This window comes from Marmota marmota, unplaced genomic scaffold (assembly GCF_001458135.2).
Source record: "Marmota marmota marmota unplaced genomic scaffold, marMar, whole genome shotgun sequence".
Lineage (NCBI taxonomy): Eukaryota > Metazoa > Chordata > Mammalia > Rodentia > Sciuridae > Marmota > Marmota marmota.
In genome coordinates this window covers 22,264,180-22,285,684 of record NW_026000153.1, presented here as the reverse complement: position 1 = coordinate 22,285,684, position 21,505 = coordinate 22,264,180, and the positions used below count along the sequence as shown (strand labels likewise).

The window sequence follows — 21,505 nt, the reverse complement described above, 5'->3', positions numbered from 1 at the left end:
TACTACCAATGAGGTCAAATCTAAAAAGCTTGCGTGACGATGAGTCTTACCAGGGAAGGTCTTGGGCTGTGGTTATAAATGTGCTCTTGGGTATGGCAACAATACAACATCAGATTGCTTCCTGGCATCCTGCAGGAGTGCTCCTGTTCAACACTCCCATCCTCCACTGAAGCACGGTCAGGTGAGTCTATTGGCAGTTTAGCATGGGTGCTTTAATCTTAATGAGTGCTAGCTTTACTGGCCAGTGTGGATTTGGAAAGAAGAAGCCAGAATGCCCATCCTCCTTTCCAGAGAAAGTTGGTCCTAGCAAAGAGGAAGGTCTCTGCCTGCATTCTCCTGCATGGAAATCTCTAGATGCTGTTGCCCCTGCTTTCTGTCTATGCACACCTTTCATGGCTGCTTCTGCTGGTCAATGTTTCGTCCTTTCTCCTGGGTCTTTCTGGTGGACCTTCAGTATTCTGTGTTGTGTTCATCTGCACAGCTGGCCCATGGAGGAACCATCTGTGGGACAGGCATTATGGGTGCCTACTCAGCAGTCCTCTTAGGCAGTTATACAGGTGCTTTGGGAGCCCAGGATGGGGTAAAGTCGAGCAGGAAGAGAGAGGATGTTACCTAGAGTTTCATGTAAATTTAAAAGTTGCCTCTCTCTGTGTGACTTTAGATTGTTTATGCAGCTGCTTTTCTACCCTGGTGAGGGTAAGCAAGGGGCCTTTTTCATGGTTATTGGACATATTGTTTGGGAATGAGGACAATTAAATTATATTTAATTCTAGCTCCATACCCAGGAGCAGCTGCAGCAATGATAGCTGGTTCTCCTTTCCCTCTTTGTCCAGAAGAAACCAAGTCTCTGTTTAATTTAATGAAAGGGCAATGCTTCAGTTATCCACAGAATATAGCAATTAAACTATCTCAGCAGGCATGACTGAAATTTAATGTAAGAAAAAGTGCTCACACATTGCTACATTTCTGCTTCATTATATGTTCATTACACCCAGATGAGTGTGGATGAGTGTTTAAATATGCATTCGAGCGCATTGGACTCACACATGTAAGGCCACACGTGTATCCTTTTTTTTTTATGTTTATAATTTAGGTAGAGGTCAAGAGAGAAGTGCTCTCTTTCACCCTACATAGTCACTTTCTTCTCATTGAATCAACCACACTTGATCCCTAAATTGAACTTATATAGTGAATTTGAACTAGAACCCACAGCTCTCTGGCCTGAATTATTTCCTGCAGCACCAATACCAGGTTCATTCAAAATGCACAGATGACTAGCAGTGGAAGGTGAGTCATGAACTTGAGGAAAGAAGATATTAGAAAAAGATTTCAAGCTCACTAGCAGCTCATGATCCTCTGGAATCATTCTTTGAGCATTAAGAGAATTTTGAGTCTCCACTAAACTCAAGAAAGACCTAGGAAATAGGAACGTGCCTCGGAGCTGGCAGATATATGCCAACTTGATTGTTTCTGCCTAAAGATGGGCAGTGTGTCTCCTCATGTGAGTAGGATGGGGCCCTGCACACCATGTGGTGGATTTCAGCGCAGTCCATGCATCCTGTGCAAATATTCACAGGGAAGAAATGGGGCTTTGCTTTTAAATATAGAAGCAGACACCATAAGAATAATGAATCTTCTGAGGTTTTTACTCAAAAGTTCCCAGGAAAGGTTGACTTCATATTAGTTCCCAAGAAGTACAGAGACACATAACATTGGCTTAATGGATGCTTTGGTCCTTGAGCCCCTGAGCTTGCCTGAGGATACCACCTACTCTGCAAAGTCAAACAAAGTCACTGGACTCCACTGAAAAGGATTAAGTTCAGGACTTACCCTCTGTTTTTTATAGGATGGTTTGCTTTAATTTGTAAATGGTATAAGGGTCACTCTTACTGTTATCCTCATTTTACAGATAAAGAAACTGACACAAAGGAGTTGAGGAAATTGTCTGAGCCATGTAACTAGGCAGTAGTAAAGCCTGAATCCAGACCAGTCAGCTTGACCAGTGAGTCAGCCACTGACAGATGTCATGACTGAAAGAGCACATGGCAGATCTTAGTCATGGATGACTATGACTCAAATACTTGGTGAACCCTATGAACCTCCACCTCTGTTCTAATACCTACCATCCTAACCACTCTGTGGTCCTCACATATTATCCTCTATATGTGTATAGTAACGCCTGGTCATGTATCATTTACAGCTAAACAGTGATGTGCATATGAATGAAGTTCCAGTCTTAATTAATGGTGAGGAAATCTTCTGAGGAATGTGTCTTAGGAAATTTAGTTGTTGTGTGAACATCATAGAGTGTATCACACAAACCAAGATGGCTATGACATTGCCAGTCAATATAATCCTAGAGTCACCATTGTATTTGCAGTTCACTATTAACTGAAATGTTACTATGCAGCATGTGATTTTGTTTTAAAATATCATTGATGGGAGGCTGTGCTTCCTGCAGGGCAAATTAGACTTACTTTTTCCTATTCTTTCTATTAAGTACAGCTGAAAATCCTAGCCAACATATAAAACAAATATTAAAAAAAAAAACTGAAAGGTAAGGAGGAAAATGTTGACTAGTCAGGAACATTGGGTTAAGGGACCCAGAGTAGTTTATAGACTGGATTAAAACCATGCAGAGCATATTCTTTAACCATAATGGAATTAAACCAGAAATCAGGAAAGGAAGTAACATGAAAATCTTTTTTTTTATATTTTAATATTTTTTAATAATTTTTGTTTTTTAAATAAATGAACAAAAATTATAAATCCAAAATTAGGAAAGAGAATATTTAAAATGATAAAAGTGCTGCAAATATTACAGGCACAACCTGATATAAAAAAGAAAAATATATATCTTGATTAGTTACCTGTCTCAATCCTAAAATATACATTTTAAGTTATTGGTTTGATTAACATTTGTGAAAAAAAATAAATATTTTGAGATGGGGCATACATTAGAGCAATTCAAACACATTTTTTAAAAAAACTTAGAAATGAAGTAATATCCTTATGAATATTCTATGGGTCAAAGAGGAAGGAAGTCTCAAGGGAAAATACAAAAACATGTTGAATTGAATAAAAACAAAAGTAAAACATCAAAATTTATGGGATATAGCCAAAGCAGTGCAGGGAGGAAAATTTATAGCAGTACCTCTATACATTGCAAAAGAGAGTCTGAAATGAATAGTTGAAACTCTTATTTCCAATGCCTAGAAAAAGCAGAGCAGAGTAAACTCAAGGAAGGAGATATTCAAAGCAAGCAGAAATGAATAATACTGAAAGGAGAAACAATAGAGAAAATAAGTGAGAGAAAGAAAAAATTGATAGGAACTAGAGTAGCCAAAACAATTTTGAAGAATTAATGGGAAGGGAGGACTTTCCTAATTTGAAGGCTTAGATTGCTATTGTGGTCAAGACTGGTGTTGGTGAAGGCACAGACACATAGATCAGTGGAACAGAATGGAAAACCCACAGATAGATCTACACAAGTTTGCCCACCTGATTTCGACAGAGGAGCAAAGGCAAGTTGTTAAAGCAGAGGCGACCTTCCAACAAAGGTGCCGGGGCAATTGAACACCCTCAGATGAGGTACTGAACCTCAGGTGGATGTCAGTTTATGCTGAAATTAACTTGAAAAGGATCTTTGACTTAAATCCAAAACTATAACAATTTTAGAAAAAAGTAGGAGAAAACCTTTGGGATCCGGGGTTAGATTAGAGAGACAGAGAGAGGGAGAGAGAGAGAGAGAGAGAGAGAGAGAGAGAGAGAGACTTGACATCAAAAGCATGAGCCATAAAAGGAAGAACTGATAAACTAGACTTCATCAGAATTGAAAACTTGTACTATGGTAAGAAGCTTTGAAGAGGATAAAAAGACAGAGTATAGACTGGGAGGAAATATTTTCAAATCATCTAAGAAAGGAATAACATCTAAAATACACAAAGAGCTTTTACCACTCAAAAAGAAAAAAAAAGTAAACAATACAAGTGGACAAGAGACATAAAGAGACACATCACCAAAGAAGATGCATAGGCGGCAATTGAGCACATGAAAAGATGCTCCGTGTCTTTATCTATTAGAGGAATACAATTTTTTTTTCTTTTTTTTTTTTTGCACTGGGGATTGAACCCAGGGGTGCTTAATCACTGAGCCACATCGCCAGCCCTTTTTATGTTTTGAGACAGGGTCTTGCTGAGTTGCTTAGGTCCTCACTAAATTGTTGAGGCTGGCCTTAAACTTTCGATCTTCCTGCCTCAGCCTCCTGATCAGCTGGGATTATAGGCATGTATCACCACAACCACACCTGGTAAGGAATGGAAATTAAAGCCACAATGAGTCCTCTCTACACGCCTATCTAAACAGCTAAAATAAAAATAGTGACAACAGCAATTGCTCATGAGGATGTAGAGAAACAATCCTTCAGATACTGCTGGTGGGAATGCTAAACCATGCAATCAATTTGGAGAACGGTTGGGCAGTTTCTTAATAAAAAACAAAAACTAAATAGGCACCTACCATATGACCCAAGTGATTGCATTCCTGGACATTTATCCCAGAGAAATAGATTTATGTTCACATAAAAGCCTGTTCACCTGAGGAAGTTTGGAGTTGTGGCTCAGTGGTAGAGTGCTTGCCTCGCATTTAGGGGTCACTGGGTTCGATCCTCAGCACCACATAAAAATAAAATAAAGGGATTGTGTCCATCTAAAACTAAAATAATGTTTTAAAAAACCTGTTCACAAATATTTATAGTAGCTTTATTTAAATAGCCCAAGTGGGGAAACAATCTAGATGTTCTTCAATAAGTGAGTGATTAAACAGATGATAGTACATCACTACTATGGAATACTGCTCAGCAGGCAAAAGGAATTACTGATACACACATCTACCTGGATGGCTCTCCAGAGAACTAGGCTTATTGAGAAGAGCCCATACCAAAAGCTGATGCACTGAATGATCTCATTTATATTGCATTTTTTCCCATAGCCAAATTATAGAAATGGAGAACAGATTAATTTTTTTAGTAAGGGTTAAGCAGGTCAGGGGAGGAGGGAAAATGGGAGTAACTGAAAGGGTAGCAGGAGGTATCCTTGTGGTGCTGGAACATTCTGTGACTCCACTAACTCAACATTATCATCCAAGTGTAATTTTACAGGGTGCTAGTATTGGGGGGGGGTCTGGATTAAGGGTACAGAGTATCCCTGTGTAATGGCTTACAGCTGCCTGTGAATCCACAGTGATTTCAAAATTTAAAAAGTTTAATTAAAACATGTCGGGTGAGTGTCGTTGACAGAACTGGCAGAGAGCTGCCAATAGTGGGAGCTGGGTCAAGGCCACCGGGAGGCTGGGCCATTTTGCCTACTTCTGTTTTGTTTGGAATTTTCTATAGTTAAAATGTGAAAAAAAAAAAATCTTTGGTGTTAGATACACCTCACTATTGCCCACACCTGTATACTGAGCACTCTCATTCCCTGGTGCTCTGCTGGGCCAGCAGGAGCCCGGAGAGGCCCAGCCCTGCCCTATGGAAGTGTAGCCAGCAGAGCAGCCGCAGAGGGATCCCAGGATCCCCGCACAGGGCCCAGGCTCCAGGGAGAAAACTGGAAGACTAGGTCAGTGGATCTTCACTGTCTGTTTGTTAGGAGGTCAGAGATACTTAAAGGATGAGTAGGGTTAACTAGGAATTCAAGGCAGGTAGAGAGAGTGTTTGGGATGGTGAGTTAGCGGGTGCAGAGACCAGGACATGCTGGTGCAACTCTATGGCAGGTACAAACCAGGACATGCTCCGTGATCAGGGAGGGACCTGCAGGGGAGTGGTGGTGGGACCCAAACCTGAGGAAGTTTGGCCAGACCAGTGCTTTTTTGCAGGCCCCAGAAGGCAGTGGTGGGATGACCATAAATGTGAGGTCAGCACCAAGCCTCCAGGAGGCAGAATGGTGGTGTGAATGGGCAGTCAAGTTACAGAGGGTAGACCAAAGTGGTTTCATAATAGATGAGAAGAAGTCTGAGTATTGTATATTTATTTGGTGCAACCAACTGCCTTAATGAAATGGATTTAGGCATGGTGGTTGATTTGGTTGCTATTATCGTTATTGTGTGAATTATGTTCTGACTTCTTGTTAGTTCATATGCAGTTACCATAATGCTGTCTACATAAAATTCCCTCCTGCATCTTAGTAAGCAAACAGAAAGCAACCAAAGCATCCTCTAGATTTATTAATAGCTAGGTGAATTAAAGAAGCCTTTATTGAATAATATGAAAAACAGTAAGTAAGGGGGAAGAGTGCCCAAGCCAGGGCCTGCCAGCACCTGCTGGGCAGAGAGCCGATTTTAGAATGCTAGGGACTTTGTGAGCCAGTTGACATCTCCTGAGCAGCTTGAGGTCTGCCAGTGCAGGTGTATTTTCACCACAGTATTTGGCAAGTGCTGCAAATTAACTTTCTCCTTGCCTCAGGCTTCTCTATTACCCAGAACAGTAGAAATTAATTGTACCACCATTTTTTTTTTTTTTCTGTTAGGTTATAACTGGTGGTGAAGATCTAAATGACCATTGCACTTTGACAGATTGTCCTCATCAGAATTTGAGTCCCATCTCTAGGCCCTGTCATCACAACACGCCACACTGCCCCCCAGCAGACAGGGAAGTGCAGACAAGATGGTATCTGGTGATTCCTGTCCTGATGGTCATCTCTTCCTGGTCAAATTCCAGATACACGCACATCTTGGCTCTGATACTTCTTAACAGAATGATTTCAGTCAGGTCTCAGGCCCTCTCTGAGGTTTGGTATCATTTTCTGTACAAAAGAGTAAGCGATTCTTACTGAACCTGGTTTCTGTGGAGAGCTGACCAGAACATGCAGCCCAGGTACCTGTTCAGACCTGATGGAGGTTCAGGAAACATTTTGCATAAAATCATAATAACATAAGCAGCGAAAGGAAAGGTGATGTCATAAGCTGTGGAAAACCATTGATGGTCATAGTGTAGACAGTAGCACAGTGTATGTTTAAGTCTATGTTCTGCTGCTATAATGTTACAGACTGGGTAATTATAATAAACAGAAATTTATTTGGCTTGCAGTTCTAGAATCTGGGAAGTCCTAGATGGAGGAGCCACTTCTGGTGAGGAACTTCTCATTGGGTCATGATATGACAGAAGGCATCAAATGGAGGGAGGGAGAGAGAGACAGAGAAAAAGAGAGGGGAGATGGAAGATGTTGAGTTCTACCTTTTATCAGGAACTCACTCCTGAGAAAACAGTGCTCATCCATTCATGAGGTCAGAGCCCCATGGCCTAAATACATCTTAAAGGACCTACTCCTCAACACTATTGTATCAGGATTATTTCCAGCACACAAACTTTGAGGGGCACATTCAGACCATAGAAGAGAACATGAGTTGGTGACAGAGAAGCACTCTCGAGCCCCCTCCCTCGGTGGGTGAGAGCCAGGGAAACCTGTTCTTTCCAGGCACAGGGCCCTTATACACTGGCTCTGCCTCAAGTGCTCATCTTTAAATGACTGCACTCACTCCAAGAAAGTGATGGGTATTTAAGTACTGACTCACATAATTAATATTTCAATGGGAATTCAGATGAGACTTAATTCTTCTGGGAGTGTGTTGTGATTTAAAAAGTTGGGGGACAGGTACTGGGGGTGGCAGTGGGAAGGTATCTGGGGCTGTATGTCCAGGGTCCTGTGAGGGACACTTTGGGCTTCTCAAGGGCAGGGATCTACCAGGTCTTCCACCTGGGACCCTCCAGCATGAGCCTTCAGTGTACCTATCTTTTGAACACATTACCAGCCCAGCCAGTGTACTCCAGAAATGTGTGCTGGGGGACAATATCCCTAAATTCCTTGAAGTTGGAGATGAGAGCCCCCAAAGCAAATGTTTTTCTTGAAAATGAAAACATTTGTAAGAATTTGAGTAAATGACTCATTTAATCTGTCTTTGCATAGGTAAAATTGAGGAAATTTTGAACTTTAAGATGTAAATTATTATTGTTTCTTATCTGATACTTAGCTATTATATTTTCAAATAAATGAAAAGAAACAAAACCATAATAAAATATTTCATGAAAGACATGTTAGTTTTTGATATATCTCAGCTTCCAAACTATTCCAAAAATAGTTTGTGGGTTTTTTGTTGTTGTAGTTTTGTTTTGTTTTTAAGATGAGATAAAATTAGCCACTTTAAAGTGAACAATTAATTGGCATTTAGTACACTCATAATGTTGTACACCATTACTCCTGTATAATTCTGGAACATTCTTGTCACATAACAGTTTTACAAGTGCTATTTTAAATGCTTTTGAGGACTTTTGCCTTCCGCGAAAGTGATTAACAGTTAATGTTTGACTATGTCAAGATAGTACCTTTTATGTTTTGTTAATTTTATTTTGTGTCCTGTTGTTCTGGAGAATAGAGTTGGGTCATTTTGGGACCTGGTTTCTAATCATGTTGTCTCTTCTCAACTGTGGATCAGAGGCTTTGAGAGGGCTTGGAGGAGGTGCTTCAGTTCGTTTGCATGTTCTTGGGTTGACAGAGAACATGGAAGGATTTCAGAACAGGCTCAAGAGAGGGGACATGGTTTTCGTTAGTGCTGTTTGGACTCCTTGGATTTCAGTAGGTTTCAAAGGGCAAAAAATTGTCAATGTTTGCCAGAAAGAGGAAGAAAAGGAGGATCCAAGAATATCTTGAGAGACAGGGATAGAGACAGAGACACAGTGAGTGAAATGGAAGGAGAAAAGATAGAGGAAGATAGAGTATTTCCAGGCAATTCTTTACTTTGTTTAAAAAAGGGTTATCATCTTTTAAAGATTGACAGATGACAGAATGCTTCCACTAATCTTTCCCTTTTCTTCATGTTCCCGGCTCTCTTTTCTTTTGAATTTTTTATGAACTTTTAATGAGAATGTTCATAATGGGGATAAAGCATGTACTGAACGTGGACCCCATGTATTTTTTATGGAGACCCTTGATTGCTTTGAATGCATATGATTATTTACATATACAATTTGTAAATAAGCAGAGGAATGCAGTGTCTGTTTACATGCCTGTGATAGAGTCTGCTTTCCCTTTGGTGCTAAAGCATGCATCCTGTTGAGTGGTGACCCTCAAGTAACAGGCATGTGAATTAGCAAATGTTGCACCACTCCCCAACCCAGATGAAGAACATGAAAAAAGAAAAGCAGACTGCTTCTAAATATATTTAAAAGCAAACATCAGGGACGGGTTCATGGAGTCAGAGTAAAGTGCCAGCCTGTGAATGTGCCTTTAGGAGTCTGTTGAAAAGAAAACATGTTCAGAAAAACCCAAGGAGTTGGCATCCTTCGCTTAACACCCATCATAGAGCAGTCCAGTTTGGAAGATCCCCACATGAGATGCAAGACTTTTTGACCATGCCAATTGTGTATTTATTTGCTTTCTTTTGGCTTAGAGGAATCTTTGTTTTTCTAATTTTATTTCTCATCTCACTTCATTACCCAATTCCAGTGGACTATTCTTGAACATCAGCCTATAAAAGTTATTATGATATACTGCCAACCGAAGTTTTGCACTTATCATATTTCCCAGCCCTACCGAATGCTCCTGGGCTACAGATGGCTCTGTGTCTGTGATCTTGCATTAGTTGCATATCTTCTTCAAACATCTTTTAAACTTAAGCAAAATAAGAATGTGTGTACTATGCATAGTATTGGGGGAACACTCTCAGAAGTGAGAAAATTTCAGCCTCAGTATGATAGTGCACCAGAAATATGTCTTGGGAATTTGTTTTTTAATTCAAAATGCGTTTCTTTGTTGAAGCATTTCCAGAGCCCCATTGTGTATCAACGTCATGTTCTGTCCCTGGACTGGATGAGTGGGTTTATATCCTGAGCTTGGGGCACATCATACATAGGGCATGCCCCCTCTGAGATAGCCTGTGGCCAGTGTAGAACTCAGAATCCATTGTACACCCAGCCAAATCTGGGGTGTGTGCCTATCTCCCCCCAGCTCTGAGCTGTACAGAGCAGTGCTCCAGATAGGATAACAAAGGGGTGGCTTGGATACAAGTGGGTGTGAAGCTGGCCCGGGCATAGGACCTGTTTGTGTGCCGCTTGCATGTCTCATGATCCTGTCCCCAGGCCCTGCCTCTCATGCACCTCTCCCAACTCTGTCCCCTGTGACATTGTTGGCCAGCTGCCAGTAAAATGTCCTGGAGTTTTCTCTGAAACCTGTTGCCATCATCCTCTCAAAACGCCCCACTGGACCGGACACACTTGGAGGAGTGGGGATGGTGAGACGTGAAGAAGGGGTGTATCTTTTGTAATATTGTAAAACTGAAAAAAATTTGGAATCCAGTCATAAGTTGGAACCCTCTGTGTATCTTCCTCTGCAGGGTTTTGTATTTTGGCTATTATTGTTTGTGGACTGATCGTATTGTTTCTGTCAGTTGTACTTGATTTGATGTGAACTTTGATGTGACTTCTGAATACTCGACAGTCTATTCTATTATGATCTTCAGACCAAGAGCATCAGAAGAATTCTTTCTCAGATTGATTTGTCTGACTCAGTCTCACTACCTTTTAGCTGATATAACTATTAAATTAGTTCCATGAAGGAAAAAAAAAAAAAGAAGGGGTGTATGACTGGAGTTGTTGAGAGATCCGCAATTTTTTTTTTTTAAAGAGAGAGAGAGAGAGAGAGAGAGAGGAAGAGAGAGAGAATTTTTTTAATATTTATTTTTTAGTTTTCGGTGGACACAACATCTTTGTTTGTATGTGGTGCTGAGGATCGAACCCGGGCCACACGCATGCCAGGAGAGCGCACTACCGCTTGAGCCACATCCCCAGCCCAATCCGCAGATTTTAACATTTTAGTTTGTCCCTCACTATTTGTTACTGGGCAGGACCTACTGGGTTAGAGCCCTCCAGGTATTAATAGAAATACCTAGTGTCCCCAGATTAGGATTCCTCCTCAAAATAGGGACACATTGGCCTGACCATACCAATTAGATAAAGAAGCATTCTTTTTAACTCCTGTCATCTTTTAGTTTGCAGTTTTCCTTCTGTATTTATGGGGATTGGTTCCCAGGACCCCCTGTGGATCAACATCTGTGGATGCTTTGGTTCCTTCTATAAAATGGTGTGGCATCTGCTTAGAACCTATACATACCCTCCCATATCTTTTTTCTTTTCTTTTTTTTTTTTTTTTTCCTTCAGTTCTAGGGATTGATCCCAAGGATTCTCTACCACTGGCTACATCCCCAGCCCTGTTTTTTTTTTTTTTTATTTTTTTATTTTGAGACAATGTCTTGCTAAGTTGCCTAGGCTGGCTTCAAACTTTTGATCTTCTTTCCTTTGCCTCCTGAGTCCCTGAGATTATGAAAGCGCCAGGTCCCTACCATATATTTTAAGTCATCCCTAGTCTTCTAATATCTAATACAATGTAAGTATTATGTAAATATTCATACTATATTGCTTAGGAATAATGACTAGAAAAAAAAAGTCTCTGTAAGTTCATCATAGATGCAATTAAAAAAATATTTTTTATCCATACATACTTGTTTGGCGTGGAAACTGAGGATTTGGAGGAGTCAAGTACATACATATATAGCATGTTACATAGCACATGGATGGTCACATATACATGTGCTCATAATTATACCTAGAGTTAGGCATTGTCACTTTATAAACACTTCTGAAGAACCATGCACTTGTACATATATGCATATGTAAGAAAGGGAAAAAATGAGTAAGTTTGCAAAAATCCAAAGGCAGGCAAATGCAAATGAGAATTTCTTTGTTTGGAAAAAACATTTCTATGCAGAATCATGATTGCATCCCAGCATCTAGCACAGAGAATATCCTGGATAAAAATTAATTATATCTTCCTTTCTTTTTTGTTGAGGGCAGGATACTATGAATTGAACCCAGAGGTGCTTAACGACTGAGCTGTATCCCCAGCCAGTTTTATATTTTATTTTGAAGAAGAGTCTTGCTAAGTTGCTGTGAACTTGCAAGCCTCCTATCTCATCCTCCTGAGCCATGTGCCACTGCAATGGGCTAATGAGTTATTTTTTCTAAAGACCGAATGGAATGAGGAAGATGACCTTTCCATTCTAGGGAGCTGAGTTCATCAGCCCTGCAAGAGGCCTGAGCCTGAAGCTTGTGAAAGAAGGGACCCAGATGGTTGGGTGGCCTTATACTGGCACCCTTGTTTGTAAGGGTGCAGCTGCACTTGCCAATTGTGGGACTGCTATCTTTCCCTGGGAGGCTGATTTGTGCTGGATCTCAGGATTTTGCTACCTTTCCATGAGTGTTCTGGCTGGTGCAAAGCAGAGGTTTGAAGCATATAGATCTCTTGAAGTTGGTAGCAGAGTTTCTGGGTTACCCCCACCCCACCCCCAGTGTCTGTCACCAACAGAATTGCCGCCTCCTGGAAATGAACCTTGAAATAACCCTAGTCCCTGGTGCTATAGCCAAGGAGAGAAAGAAGGCAAGGGGAGGTGGTGGGGAGTGTTCAGCAGATTCCCAGGAAGTTTTTAAATGTCTGTCGAAGTCTACTTGGAATTGTCCAGATCATCGCTTTGGCACTGGCAGACACAATGTGCCCAGCCTCCTTTTCTACCCATCCCAGTGGGTTGGATAGGATCCATCCAGCTTGTGGCATCCACAGAAGGAACAGGACCTGCCCTTGGGAGTGCCATCCCCATTACAGCCACTCTTCCTGGACCTGGAACACCATGGCCTTGTCCCCTGAGCCACCTTCCTTTGTGCTGAGAGGGGCCACGGAAAAGGCTGGTTCTTCTGCCTCCACTGATCCTGCTCCTTCTGTGGTCAGGCATTTCCAACAGCCTCCTTTGCAGGAGTAGCTGCCTTTCTGATACATAAACAACTTGGAGGAAGTGCCTACTCAGAACTGTGGGAGGGAGGGTCCTGCCCATACTCTAGGACATGTGCCCAAAGGTCCTGGGTGAGCCATATCTTCTGGTGAGAGACGTTTACCAGTTCACATCCACCAGGTTGGTGAGTGTGCCTACACAAGCTGGGCCCATTCTGCAGGCTACTCTGGAAGCATGCTGTGTGTGTGAATGTGTGTTTGCTTGTGTGTGAAACTCCAGGATGATAGTCTGAGGGCAGTGCCTACCAGTGTGCAGGAAAGGAGGCATCCCAGGAGGGACACAGGACCTTCTCTCCCAGGGAGAGCCTTCTAGCAGAACTGATATCTGTTCTAGCATTGGAAGAGTGAGTGGGACTTTGCCAGACCCATAAAATACAAGAAGCCACTTTATGCTGGCCTCATGGTCCAACTCTGTATAACCTGCCATGTTTCCAAGGGCCCCTGTGTTGGGCTAGGTGGTCTATGTTACAGTCAAATTTCAGGCCTCATGGAATAGAGCACTCACTTCCACTTGACTGACAGAAAGTGTCCCAAACTCTGTAAAAATGTGGGATCTTAGCCAAAAACTCAGTCCTTGTCCTGGATGCCAATTCAATAATGAGGACACGGTTTTGAGAAAAAAGGAAAAAGAAGATCCATTGCTTTGCTATCAAAGGAGAAGCACAGGGGACTACAGTCCCTGAGGCCTTAAAGCTATTCAAAGGCTACATTCCAGGTGTGAGCTGACAGGGGTTCCCAGGGCACCCTAATGGTGTGTTAGGATTCACTTGTTAATTTGTCCCACATCCTCTGGCAGACAAATCCTTGCAGTGGAGCAGGGGGAGAGGGAGAAGAGTAAAAGGAAAACAGTTCCCTTTAAAAAATAAGGCTCAGAGCTATATTCTAAAAGTGAACTGGACCACTGTTATAGGATCATTTGTTATGGGCTTTGCAGAATGTATAGGAGGTCATCAATTGGTTTAGGGGTCATCAATTGGCTTATCCTTTCAGATAGAGGAAAGCACATGAGCAGAGGAAGAAGAAGAAAGGGTTATAGGATATAGATATTGCCAACAACCTATTGGTGGGATAGGCTACCAGCCAGGTGAAGGGGACTTGGGTGAGATCTGTTACAGGATCCCACTGTGGCCAGGAGGAAAACCTGAGCAGGCAGTGATGGGTGGGATGTACAGTTGGAAAGTCCACTGGGCTTTCTTGGGCAGGGATGAAGTGAAGGGCCTGGTGAGGGGCATATCGCCCCATCCAGGGGAGTGGGATCAGCGTGGTCCTTTCTGCCTGAGACTCCAAGGCCTCCATGCCCTCTGACCCAGGAGGGGCAGGTATTAGGGTGTGGCTAGTGAGTTCTGTTGCTTGTCCCTTGGATGACAACGGGGTCTGAGCCAGCCACGAAGCTGTGGTGGGAAATTGCACGAGCTTAAAGAGGGGAGGAGGAAAGAGAGGGAAAAGAAGTGGAAAGGAAGCAAACTGCAGCCGTGGAGCGAGGCGGGGCCACGTCTGGAGGCACTGACTGGGCAGGCCGCCCGCAACAGCCCGCGGCAGCCCAACAATCCCGGGATTCTTTCCTCGGACCAGCTCTCCCGCCGCCCTCTGAATGGGCCTCTTTGGAGGTGGCTGCCCCGCCTCCCTCCCTGACTCCCCCGGGACAGGCCGGAACACAGCGCCCTGCCTGGGTGGGTGGGACTGTGGAAGACACTCAACACATAGGGCCGCTGGGGACAGATTCTGCAGAGTGCCTGCAATAAAGCCCATGTCTTCAGGCCCTTCCATGGACTGACCTGGCCCCCAGGTGCCCAGGTAAGCCCGACAGTGGAACTTGTGGGTGGCTAGTTCCTGTTCAGCCCCTGCGCCTGGGTCCTCTCCAGTGCTCCTGCACCTCTGGCCACCCCCAGTTGCTGAAACCTGACCTGGGGTATGGGGGAGGGGTGGGGAGGAGGATAAGGTAGGATGCAGAAAGCAAGAGGTCAGGAAGCCTGGACAGAGCTTGGGAAGAGAACTATCTGTTCCTGTCATCCCCTAAACAGTTGATGACAGCTCTCAAGTCCTCAGGGCTTTGGGACAAAATGCCCCAGCCCTTCAGCCGGGAGGGTTTTTCCTTCTAGGGGAAAGGGTGCTTTTGTCTTTGCTGAGATTCACTTCAGTGAACAAAAGCCTGGTTTACAGATGTGCAGCTTTTCCGGAGCGGGACTGCTTCCCAGCAAGGCACATTCTTCTGCGGAAGCAGATAAGTGAGCCTGCCTCATTCCAGGGCTGTCACTGTCCACCCCCCCAGCGCCTGAGGGACTCGATTGGGGCTGCCCCTGGCGGGCACCGTCAGAGACCCAGGAGGCCGGCTCCTGGAAGATCAGAGATTGGAGCACAGCTTCTTCAGAGGAGCAGTTGTTTCTGCTACAGGCTGAAAGCAAGCATTAGGAACAGATGCTGGGGTTTAAAATGAGATTTACTGTTGTCCTTACCATGGTTGGCGCGATCAAAACCAATATTTCTAAACAAGTCTATGCCTTTGAAACAAAACGTGCATTCATTGAAGGAACCAGTTCAGATGTTAACAGAACCTCCTGCCTGAAGGTCTTCTGTTTCCTTCACTGCTCTCTTCCCTCCAGGGACTGAGGTCCAGAAGTCTCCAGGCTCTCTGAGTGGCAGGGACAGGGTGGGTGGGACCTGTGTAGCCTCCTGGGCATCTGTTCTGTCTTCTTGCGTGGCTGGTTTGTGGATTCAGCTGGTCCTGTGGGCTGACACAGCGCTGTGTGTGTATTTCAGCCTGTGTGTATATTCCAGCCAGCAGGATGGGGAAAATTAAGAGAGAGAGAAAAACCCAGAACTCTGCCCTGTGAGAAAAACTCAGCAGTAGGTCTGAGACAAGCCCGAGCGGGTCAGGGTCCACCCCATTCTTCCTGGCTGGAAGTCTTTGTGTTGTCCCTTCCAGGGGTGAGAAACTCCTGAAATCAAATGGAAGAGGATGTATGTCTTTTCAAAGGCTTCCTGCCCTTTTAATGCAATTTATGTACAGTTGTAATTTTCCATGAATTCCATAGTATGTCAGTATATTAAAACGTGTCTGGTTAGGACAGAAATACTTTTCTGAGTCTCCAGGTGAGATGGAAAGAATCTTGGTCCATCTGTGTCGACAGAGAGTTTATGCTCTCTGTTCTACTGCCTGTGACTAGGGTGGCGGGTGAGGATCCTGCAAGCCCTCTTCTGTGTTATGTTGGGGCATTTAAGTGGGAGCCACAGTGACAGGGCTGTAAATCACACATACTCAGGGCAAACCTGTGCAACAGGTTCCTTGTCCTCTCTAAGTATCATATTGCATTTCCAGGAAAAGAGGTAACCTATGCTGGGGGTGGCGATAAGTAGGGGAGGAGTGATTTTATTAAATTAAGGCTGCTGAATTTGAGACCTTGCTGATGGGAGGCAGGGTTGTCTTGTTGGCTTCCTTTGATCTTCACCTTTCAGAATCTGTTTCCTCATCCATGAGATAGGATCAATAATTTGCATGTGAAATGTATTTAGGAGGGTTAAATGAGATAATGACTGCAGGTGGCTAAGCTGCACTCAGCAAAAGGCAACCCTTAGAAACATTGACGTGTGTGATATATCCAGGATTTCTCAGTCATTCTGAGAAATGTGTTATTTGAAAGCTGGCAGCATTCGGATCTGTGCCGGTGACACCGATGGTTACTGGTGATAAGTTCTGCTCCCTCAAATGCTGAAGTTTGAACATTAGAGAAGCATGCCAAGGCAAGCATATAAAGCAGGGCTTATTTAAAAAGGGGTAACAGACTTCTCCCAGGAGGGAGAAGGGGCCATAGCTGGTATCCCAAGAAGTGAGGTGTTCTGCCCTTTTTATAAGTCCTAGGCTTCCTTTGTTCTCCTGCCCTTCTCCCCTTATCTTTCTTTTTCCTGTGTACGTGACTGGGCCTAGGAAATGCTCCGTGGGATGGCCAAAAGGTGGGAAACAGGTGGTCTGAAGGGGGAAGGGCAGGATGGTGCAGCCCAGGACACATTAATTAACAACCTTATAGCTTCCTGTAGGGAGGGGCAGGTTACCTTAGCAACAGGTTGGAGCTGGGGCAGGTTCTTGATAAGGGTGGAGGAAGGGCTCTGAAGGAATTAACATTTCAATCTTTCAGGTGGACTATCCCCACTTCCCTGACTCAATCAAAATTGCCCTCCTTGATCCTACCTGACTCGATTTACCTATCTATGCTGACTGCCTGTCTAATTCTGGCTTCACTGGTAGCCACTACAGCTTTGCCCTAAAACGTAAAAGTGAGACCAGTGGAATTTGGGATCAATGATTGATCTTGATTCTAGGTCAGCAATTGACACAGTGAGGGCATCTTGGTCTCTTCATTATCATGCCCCTTAATTTCCCCTCCCAGTATTTAAAATAATAATAATAATAATAATAATAATAATAATAATAATAATAATAATAAACGTCCAAAGGCATAAAGCTGCCCAGCTGAGTTGGAATCATGACGGGGTGGTGAGTGCGGAGGGAGGGTCGTGTGGAAGATGGTCATACAGCTGTCAGATGACAAGTTGGGGCCAGATCATTGTCCTATGGTCAGATGAGAACATCCATCACACCCACTTGCTTTGCATCAGAACCCCCGCCCCGAGATTGACTTGTGATTTTAAGGTTGTTTAAAGTGAGAACCAAGGGACTAAAAGGTCCCCATCACAGACCACACCCTCTCTGTGTCTTCCTGTTCATGGCCCACTGTTATTTTGCCAGGGTATAACTTAGGAAACCAATTCAGCCTCCAGTTTGCCCTAAGGAGCAGCATGACTTGTGGCTTTGAGTGATGATGTTTGTAGGGTAAGTATTTGATTCTTGATTAGCCTCAGGTGTAGTGGGCAGCTAGCTGGATGGAAAAGATGGATACCTGCTCCATCTTTAGGTAAACTAAACTTAAAACGGGATTTTATAAATTTGGAGTGGGAGAGAGGAATGAGTGCCTAGCTGACCTGAGGACCAGGGTCATCAACTTCTTTAGGTGACCAGGTGCAGTGAGAGAGTAAGAGAAAGAAGGATCTCCACCAGACTAAATCTGGTCGTGGGAAATGTGGGTCATGGATCTGCTCCTGTGTGTCACTTGGTGGGAGCAGATCAAAGTCACTCAGCTTGCTGACCACTTCCTCTGAGTAGACTGTTAGAGGAAGATGTACTGTTTTCCCAGGGCCTCATCAGTTCTGCTGCCTGATCAACTCTTTCTCATTATCAGGGTCTCAGAGTGTAAGTAATGCTACCCTTAGGCTGAAGGAAATAAGTCAGGAATACCCTAGTGTCAGTTAAAGGAAAACTAAAGCAATGAAGTTACTCACAGGTTATTTAAGCATTGTTTTTTTTTTTGTTTTTTTTTTTTCTTAGCAGAGAAAAATTTCAGAGCTTATTCATGAGACACATTTAAAAAGTTATGAAAAGAAAGGCCATGTTGGGGAATGAAAGACTGTCTTTAAGATACTGACATTCTCAATTTTATCTACACATTTAATTCAATAAAAACATCAATAGCTATGTGGATGTGAGTGGAACTTGACAAATTTATTCAAAATGTATATAGTGAAGGTCCTGAGTAGCCAAGATACAATTGCCAGATGCCAGAAGCTAGAGAATTCAGGAAGTATGGCCTGGTGCAAAATAGATAAATTGACCAATGTGTCAGGTCACCTTTCCATCACTATAACACCTGAGATATAAAACTTACCAAAGGTTTCTTTTGGCTCACAGTTTTGGGGTTTCCACTTTATAACTGAAGACTCCATTGCTTTTGGACCTGTGCAAGGCCTCCCATCATAGCAGGAGTATGTGAGGGAATGAGGAGAGCAATAGAGACAAAGAAAAAAGAGCTGGAATCCCACAGTTCCCTTCAAAGACATGTTCCCCATGACCTCAAGACCTCCCACTAGGGCCTACCCCTTAAACATTCCACCACCTCTCAATAGCTTCACACAGAGGGCAAAGCCTGTAACACTGGACATTTGGGGGACACTTGGGATTCAGATTATAGCAACTGATAAAGCAGATAAAAATGTAAAACAGATCTGCATGTGATAGGAACCTCAGTGATGATCAGCAGGGGAAAGCGGGAACACCCCATAAATAGAACTGTAAAGTTCCTCTCTCAGAAAAGTAAAATGGATTCTCTTTATACTACACACAAAACATCTATTCCAGATGGATCAAGGACTTAAATGTCAAGTACAATTTTTAGTGGAAAATATGGACACACATGTTTTTCTGTTTGTTTTCAGTTCCTCTCCTGTTTCTCTTTTCTTGTCTTGCTGTGGGTTTCTGAAAACTTGTGGGGGACTCTGTATCGATTTGCAGATAATGGTTTTGAATCTGTCGCTTCTTAGAAGTTTTTTTTAGTGGCTACTTATGATGCACAGAGATAACTTATCATTGTCTACTGGTATCAACATTTTACCACTTAAAGTATGGAAATCTTATTTCAATCCCTCCCCACTTTTAAAATACAATTCTTTTCAAGTATTTTGTATATTTACATCAAGTACCACATGCAGTGGTGGCCTATTTTTTTTTTTTTTTGTTCTAACCATCAGATGTGATTTAGGAAACACATGAGAAGAGGGATTGATTATTGTACTTCTTATGTTCATTTTTACCCAGTCTGAGGTTCTTCTTGCCTTTTGGAAGTTTCAAACCTTATGATTTTCTTTCTGTTTAGAAAATTCCCTTTAGCTATTCCTGAAGGGTAGGTTTGCAGACAACGAACTCTGATGTTTTTCCTTCATCTCCAAATATCTTTACTTCCCTTCTTCCCTGAAGAGTATTTTTGCTGGCTATAGAAGTTTCTTCTTTGAGTAATTGAATAATGCTGTGCCTCCTCTTTCTGGCCTACCTGGTTTGGGGTCACTGAGCTACTGATGACAGTGCCACCAGGCAAACCATGATATACCTTTGTTGAGAAGATATGCACAGATTTCAGAGGTGTGGCTCTGTGACAATAGGTCATCTCAGATCTGGGTTGAGAGAGACCCTAGAGGCTGTGCCTAGACAGGCTGTACATCTGGTGGGGACTGAGTAGCACTTGGGCAAGCTGGGGACAGGGTGGCAAGCCCTAGAGGCCTGGCAATATGATTGAACAAAGACAGCCTCAGCTCTGGGGCATCCACACATCCCAGTGGCTGGCCATGTGCTAGGCAGTGCTGGGTCTGTAGCTGCATTGGTGGCATAAGGGAGCAGAAGGCTCAGACCCATGCCCGCCTCGGGGAGGGCTTTATTGATGATGTGGGCTCTTCAGTGCTTCTGGCTTGGACACTTGACTCAACAGTAAATATTTTCACCAACTTATTTAGAATATTTAGCCACAGTCCTCAGTTTTATGTTTGTCACCACTAGACTTTAACAAACCACACCCCCCTCCCCTCCTTTCCCTCCTCTTCTGCATACTATTCCATTCCTGGAGGGTGGTGGATTTAATTTCCATTTCATATCTGATTTTTGTCTGTTCTTCCCCAATCTCACATGCTTCCCCAGTGTGTTTGTGTTTTTGCTTTATCCTCTGTTGCATTCTGTGCATTGAGGCTGCATAATATATGTAGACTCTGGTCTTGGGCTAGAGGAATGAGTTCTGAGGGTTGTTGGATGCACCAGTATACTTCCTTATGCTATAATCTGGTCTGTAAAATGCAGTGATATGCCTCTTCCCAGGAGACCTGAGAGGGTCAGAAAGCGCTGGGTGAATGTTAGTTGTCACTGAATGCAGGTGGAGGATGTAGCAGGGAGCTTCGTTGGGGGTCACATACTCTGAACTGCTGGTTAGACAGTGCTTGGGGTGTCTTAGGGTGATTTATGCTCTGCTGCAGACTTTAACCAGACTGGCCCTTTTGGAAAGAGGACAGTGCTCAGTAAAAGCAGTTCATTTTGGTCTATTTGAAGAGAAGGTGTTTTGGCCTCTAAGATTGTTTTCTTCTTCTTCTTAGAGCACAGTAGTCCTCTCTTAAATCCCATTCCCAAGGGACATGAGTCCTTCTGGGGGGTGGGAGTGCTGAGAGCTTTAGTTGTTGCAGAAATGCTATGGCAGAAACTGCTGATTGCTGTCAATTATCTTATTAATCAGAACATCATTTGTTACATTTGGAGCAATTTTAATATGCTGGAAGCTTTTCTGAAAGGCCAAATGCTGAGCAGCCTGGTAGCATTCCAGCAGTCCTGGTGGCCTTGCTATTCATGAGGTTTGGACTGGACTGAACAGGCTGGCGCTGCAGTGTCCTCCACCACAAAGCCAGTGGCATACTGCGTGTTGGGGGAGCTGGGTGTGCCTGCGTAATGTTGACCAGGCACTGCCCACGAGAACAATCAAGCCAGCCGAAAGAGGAACAGCACCACAAAAAATAAAGGGGTTGAAATTGACATCCTTGCATCAGTCAGCATGGGTAGCCTGCCTGGTAGAGACAGGAGGAATTAGAAACCTTGATGAAAAAAACACAAAAACAAAAGCAGCCATGATTTGGAAAGTTAAAATTCACCCGCTTGGGACCTCTCCAGCTTGCTCCCCAAGCCACAGGGCTGGAAGTGAACAGTCGGTGAGAAGGATGGCGTCATGGGCTCAGGCTTCCTCACTCCTCTGGTCGGCTTGGGGTCCTGTGGG

At 43.5% G+C, this 21,505-nt stretch overlaps 1 protein-coding gene across 7 annotated transcripts in view; it reads left to right on the top strand.

Moving 5' to 3' along the window:
• Window positions 1-21,505, top strand: part of Tns3 (tensin 3) — a 266,521-nt gene that overhangs the window by 204,897 nt on the left and 40,119 nt on the right. The gene's annotated exons all lie outside the window — the stretch shown is intronic.